Genomic DNA, 6130 nt, shown 5'->3' on the forward strand with positions numbered 1-6130 from the left:
AAGAGGGGCCAAAAAAAAAAAAAAAAAAAAGATGTTTTTTAGTAACCAATTAGAAGTAACCAGTTGCACTTGGATCCTTCAACACCTAAACCTGCTGAATATATTGGCCAAACGTATAAGAACGGAAGAGGAAAATTCCAATTCAATTATGAATCCCTAAACCTGCTGAATGTGAAAGTCAAACGTAGAAAAACAGAAGAGAAAAATTAAGTTGAAGACCCAAACAATGAAGCTTTAAAAACCAGTCCCAGTTATACTTTAAATCCAACGATACTCCAGATTGAACCCCAGATCCTGCCAAACATAAGACACTGAACCGTAGAAGAATGGAAGAAATCATGGTGAAAATCCACAAACAAAAAAATTTGATAACCAGTTAAAAGTCATCAGTTATACTTGCGTCCTTTAACACCCAAAAGTTTGAAAATCCCTAATCCTTATCCTGCCAGACGAAAGAGAAAAATTTTGAAAATCCAAACAAAGAAGCAGCAGCTGTTAAAAACCTGTCCCAATTATACTTAAATCTTCCAGTACTCCAAAGTGATGTTTAGGTTGAAGGTTTAAAAAACCGTGGAAAGTCCAATTGCAAATCCCAGCTCCTGACAAACATAAGACACTGAACCGTAGGAAAAAGGGAAGAGATTATAGTGAAGATCCAGAAAAAACCAGCCACCAGTTATGCTTAGGTCCTTCAATACTCAAGTCCTAATACAAATCCCTGATCCTGTGGAATATAGAAGAGCCAAACGTAGAACAAAAGACAATATTAAGTTGAAAATCCAAACATGAAGCTTCAAAAACTATACGATGAACATTTGAAAACCATTCAGAAGTTGCTCATTTAAGTACAAAATCCTAGTTAAACCATCCAAGAAGAGGTCCTTCAATATTTCAAAGTCGACTTACAAATCCCAGATGCTGCCAAACACTACTCAACATGAAGAGTGACAGAGATGAACCGAAAAGAAGTTTCTAGTTATGCGCGCACAAAACAAAATCATAGTTGCAATTTCCCTAATAGAAAGTGAAATCAAGCCATCATGGTTACAGTTTGCCTTAGCAGTAAAGTAAAATCAAGACAAGTTAAAACCTAATAACAAAATCCTTCAATACTTCACATGCAAGAACAGTTTTAAGGCCAGCACAACAATCCAAAAGTTTTAACATAATTCAGACCCCTCACAGCGTTCAAGCAATATTCTCCAATTAGGGTAATGTGCCAAATTATGGCAAACACGTATGCAGAAAGCTGAAAATAAACAAAAGAAACAACTTGTCAAACTGACGGAAGCCCAGATCAAACCAAAACATAAGGTGAGAACAAATGCAAAGTTAAGTTGGGAAAATTGTGCAGACAAAATCCTGCTCCTCAATCCCCGAAGTTAATCTCCAATACACTCGGTGGTTTAACTGCACAAAAGCATGTTCATGATTCAATTCCAATACCTCATCCAGAGAGAAAACACCACCAAAAAAGTTGAACTAAAATCAAATCCTCTTATCCTTATTAGTGAGACTGAGAACTAATAACCCCCCACAACTGATGCACCATGTGATCCTGCTCGGAGATAGCTGGAAGCATAAACAACCATACGATTCGTGTGATTGAATACAATCTTTATGTGCTCGGCCAAAAAAAGAGTGATAAAAAGCAAAATTGAGTATATATGATACAGTCAGCATATATGGTATATGACGACCAATAAGAGCTCATTAAACGCTTACTCTCCTATCTTGAGTGTCCACAACTAGGATGAGGGAACAACAGGTTGGGCCTATCATTGTTCTCAAAGCTAACAGTCAAAATCATGAAGAACAAAACACAAACTGCTAAACCGAGTTAGAAGTCACCATATGAATATGGTAGTCAAAAGTATCGACTGAAGACAACACTGCAAAGGAACAGGGAATTGTCATGTTCATACTAAATACATGGAAAGAAAATAGGAGAGAGAAAAAGAAAAGATCTAGGGCATTCAAACTCCAGGTAGAAGTCACCAACTCCACATCTAACGATTACACGGACAATGTTACTCAACCAACTCAACGAACATAACACTGCAAGAAAACAGGTTCAAATTGAACTTGGAATGAACCATTAATGCTAGAAAATAAATATGGCAGAAAAATTCAATAGACAAGACAAGTTTAATCCAAGATCCTGAGCCTGTATTATTGTTGCAGAGCTTCTTTTCCAAATCATATCTTCTAATCCAAAATTTTAAATCGCTGCAACCAATGAAAAGCATTGGAGGTCATAAACAACGTGAAATGACTATATAAAGTTATTTTTATAATATTTAGGGGGCAGAAAGAAAAAAGAAGAATACAACAAGGACATATCAATCTCGGAATCTTGAATACAGTCTCGGTGCAATCCCATACCCTTCAATTGGTTCCTAATGAATAGAGAAACAAAAACCGATTTCCAAGCAGGAGAGAGTAACGAAGGAAACAACACAAAGTAGCAAATTTAAAATTAAAAACAAAAAAAAAAACACAAAAATCAAACAAATGAACCAGGCAAGTGCAAAAGCATTTCACCAGGATGCACTCAACACCCATGATCGGACAAACACTGCACGGGAAACCAAAGACATTTATTTCAAATGCTGCTAGCACAATAGGTTGGAATGAACAAAAAGGAAAGGAGTTTGGAAAAACTGTTTTAGGAAACTAGATTCCATCCACTGTATGCATTGTGCTCAACAACCCGGCTACAATGCTGCATAGAATATAAACTACATTTTAATTCACAATGCATGCTTCATAAATACGTAGTTAAATGATCAAGGAAATAAAATGTATAGAGAATCAGATTGCTTTTATGGAATTAGATATATGGTCCTCCTGTCTTGCAGAATATTCTTCTGATCTACAATCCCCAATCTCCCAAATACACTGCAAAGCAAGCAAAAACAAGCAAACCTAAATCTCCGGGAATAAGAATAGTACAGAATAGGAAAATTTTCAGGAAAAGCAAAGATTCAGAGAGTTCTTAGTTTCTTCAGATCTGGGCAAAGGTAGAATTCATCCTCCAAACACCAACAAAAAAGCGAGCATTCATAATCCAGATAATGTCGCATTAACAATCAACAGAACAGCTGCGTGAAAGAAAAGCCATGTTCAAACAACACAACTATCACTGAACCAGATCATCAAATTATTAGAAAAGCTCAACCAAACTTCCAGGAAAGATCTTAAATGAAGCTAACACATCATCCACATGATTCGCTACACCTGACGAGAGAAAATCACAATTCCAATCCGACAAACAAGAATAGCACCCTGTCCATATGTTCATAGCCAGTTCTTTTCCCTGTGAAACTGTAACTTTTCCTAAAATTATCGAATCCAGAAAGCAGCATTTTGATCAGCAGCTAAGCAATCCAAAATCCTCAAATCCAAGAACAGTTCTATTTAGGTAGCATTTGCTGGAGAGACAGAGACGGAAAGAAAGACTGAGACTGAGAGACAGAGACTAAGAGACAGAGATTGAAATAAATCTCAGTATTCTGTTTGGTGCAAAATGAAAGACAGAAATTGAAACAAAAATGAAACTCTAATTTAATTTACACAAAGGGTAAAATTAGAATTAATTAATTGAAATGAAAATATTTTAGGTATAAAATATTATTAAAGTTTCAATCTCCATCTCTAAAAATTTCAGTCCCCTGGGTCCCTACTTTTTGGAGGTACTGAAATACTGAAATCAGAAATAGAAATTTTAATACCAATCTCTGAGCTAACAAACACGATACTGAATCTCAGACTCTCAGTCTCTGTCTCCGTACCTCCGTACCTCAAAACAAAGGCTACCTAAACGACTAGATAGAAATTCACAGGAAAACCAAGAGACAAGAGACGAGAGATCCAGTGCGTCCAAACTCCAGGTACAGACGTCACCAGCTACACAATGTTACTCGACCAAAACGAAAACACTGCAAGAGAACCAAGTTCAAATTGAATTTTGCACGACCATTAACGCAAGATAATTAAAAAAGAAGTTAATCAGATTATGATGCTTGTATTATTTTGAGCCTTCCTGCCATATATCTTCTAACCATTATTCCAGACTTCTGCAACCAATTTAAAGCATTACAGACACAAACAAGATAACTCCGTAATCAAACTATTATTTAATACTAAAAAAATTAATGCATATGTTAGGAGGGAATTATCAATTTCGGAATCTTGGACACATCGCCCAAGTGCAATCCCATATCCTTCAATTGGCTCCTAAGGCAAAAAAGAGAAACATGAACCGATTTCCAAGAAAGACAGAATTATGAAGAAAACAACAAAGAACCAAAGCAGCCAATTATTTAAATAAAAAAAAAAAGGAAGCAAAACTTAAACAAATGAACCAGGCAAGTGCAAGAAACATATCGACCAGGATGCACTCAACACCCGCGGGTAACAATATCAGACAACACTGCATAGGAAACACACCCACATTTAATTCACAATGCTAGCAAAGTAGGTTGGGAAAGAAAATGCAGGGAAAGAAAGTTTAGAAAAACTGTTCTTGTTCTCTATCCTCTGTATGTGTCGCACTCAAAACCACGCTTCAAGGTGGACAACGCTGCATAGAATATGATTCACATTTTAATTCACATGCATGATTTATAATTTATAATTGAATCTTAAAAAACGGATAAAAGTAAAGAATCTGTTCTGTTTTAAGGAATTAGTTATCTAGTCGTCCGTGTCGATTATAGCAGTAAATTCTTCCAATATCTCCTATCTACAAATCTCCAACCTCCCAAATGCACTGCAAAGCAAGCAAAACGGAAGCTGAATCCCTCTACATGATGATGATAAGAACAGTCGAAGAAAAGAAGTTTCAAGTTTCAGGGAAAAAAAAGCAAGGGTAAAAGTTCTCGGTTTCTTCTCATCCAGGCAAAAGCAGAATTCATCCTCCAATCACCAACAAGCACGCGTTCACATCCTACATCTCGCCTGAATAATCAGGAAAACAGTCCCGTGAAAGAAAAGCCATGTTCAACAAGCAAAACCGTAGCTAAATCTCTATACATAAGAACAATAGTTCAAGAATAGAAGTTTCAGAAAAAGCAGGGTAAAGAGAGTTCTCAGTTTCTTCGGATTTAGGAAGAAGCAGAATTCATCCTCCAATCACCGACAAAAAGCTAGCGTTCACAATCAAGATCTCGCCTGAACAATCAGGAAAACAGTTCCGTGAAAAAAAAAAGGCCATGTTCAACAACACAGAACCGTAACAGAAAAGATCATCAAATAATAAAAGCTCAACCAAACTTCCAGAACAAAAAGATCTTCAATCCAGCTAACAGACCATCCAAGAAAACTCCACACTTAAGCAGAGAAAATCATAATTCCAATCCAGCAAACAATGAATAACACTCCATTCATATGTTCGTTCTTTTCCCTGAGCAACCTAATAACAATTTTCAAAGTTATTGATTTGAAAGAAAGGATCACCAGTGGTTCAAAATTATATTAGCTTCAAAGATCATCATCATAAGAAGAACAAACTCCTCGTTTTATTGAAATCCAGAAGAAAGCATCTCAATCAGCAGCTAAGCAAATCCACAATCCGCAAATCCGAATACAGTTCTATAAAAGGAACCAGATAGTAATTCACAGCAAAAACATATCGAATCTTCTAGATCATAATGATATCTTGTAATCGGGAAACCATAGAGAACCACACGAAGACGAAGAAGATTAAAGCAAATATTCACAAGAGCGAAGAAGAGTAGAATTAGCTAAAAGATAAGGAGTCTCAAACCGAAACCATTGCAAGAACGCGTTCAAAATAACCTACAATGCAGTACGAGGAGAATCCAGAGAACGCAGGTGTTTATATACGAAGGGATGGGTGAGGATGGACGGCTATGATTAAGTCGGTGGGTGAGAGAATGGACGGTTATGATGCGTTTAAGAAAATAGTGGCGTTGATTTGACGCGGTTTTCCTATTAAGGCGGTGGGAAGCTGTTGAAGAGTTTGTTGCTTTCTAGATAAGCATCACCTGAAAAGAATGTTGATTAAATCCTTAAAAGAAAATATAATTATAATCTAGTGCTTTCTATAAAGTTCCCGCTCAATAAAAAATTAGTATATGTTCCCGTGTGTCCTGTACAGCTAATA

The 6130-nt window shown here is 36.4% G+C and overlaps 3 long non-coding RNA genes across 5 annotated transcripts in view; 1 reads left to right on the forward strand and 2 right to left on the reverse strand.

Moving 5' to 3' along the window:
- LOC110263661 overlaps positions 17 to 6130 on the forward strand; it is a 23689-nt gene continuing 17575 nt past the window's right edge. The window contains exon 1 of the long non-coding RNA XR_002349560.1: positions 17 to 551. This is a non-coding gene — a long non-coding RNA (uncharacterized LOC110263661). The remainder of the gene's footprint in view (positions 552 to 6130) is intronic.
- LOC110263659 lies at positions 502 to 3418 on the reverse strand. Of its 3 annotated transcripts, none has more exons than XR_002349557.1 (3): positions 1726 to 3418; positions 1119 to 1572; positions 502 to 1014 (listed from the first exon to the last, which is right to left on the reverse strand). It is a non-coding gene; the product is annotated as an uncharacterized LOC110263659 (long non-coding RNA). The 3 variants fall into 3 exon arrangements; XR_002349558.1 differs by having other exon boundaries at positions 606 to 1572; positions 1726 to 2578; positions 2665 to 3418; XR_002349556.1 differs by having other exon boundaries at positions 606 to 1572.
- On the reverse strand, positions 3869 to 5835 carry LOC110263662. The gene is made up of 2 exons (XR_002349561.1): positions 5278 to 5835; positions 3869 to 5175 (listed from the first exon to the last, which is right to left on the reverse strand). It is a non-coding gene; the product is annotated as an uncharacterized LOC110263662 (long non-coding RNA).

The sequence above is a fragment of the Arachis ipaensis genome, chromosome B06 (genome assembly GCF_000816755.2).
Source record: "Arachis ipaensis cultivar K30076 chromosome B06, Araip1.1, whole genome shotgun sequence".
NCBI classification, from domain to species: domain Eukaryota; kingdom Viridiplantae; phylum Streptophyta; class Magnoliopsida; order Fabales; family Fabaceae; genus Arachis; species Arachis ipaensis.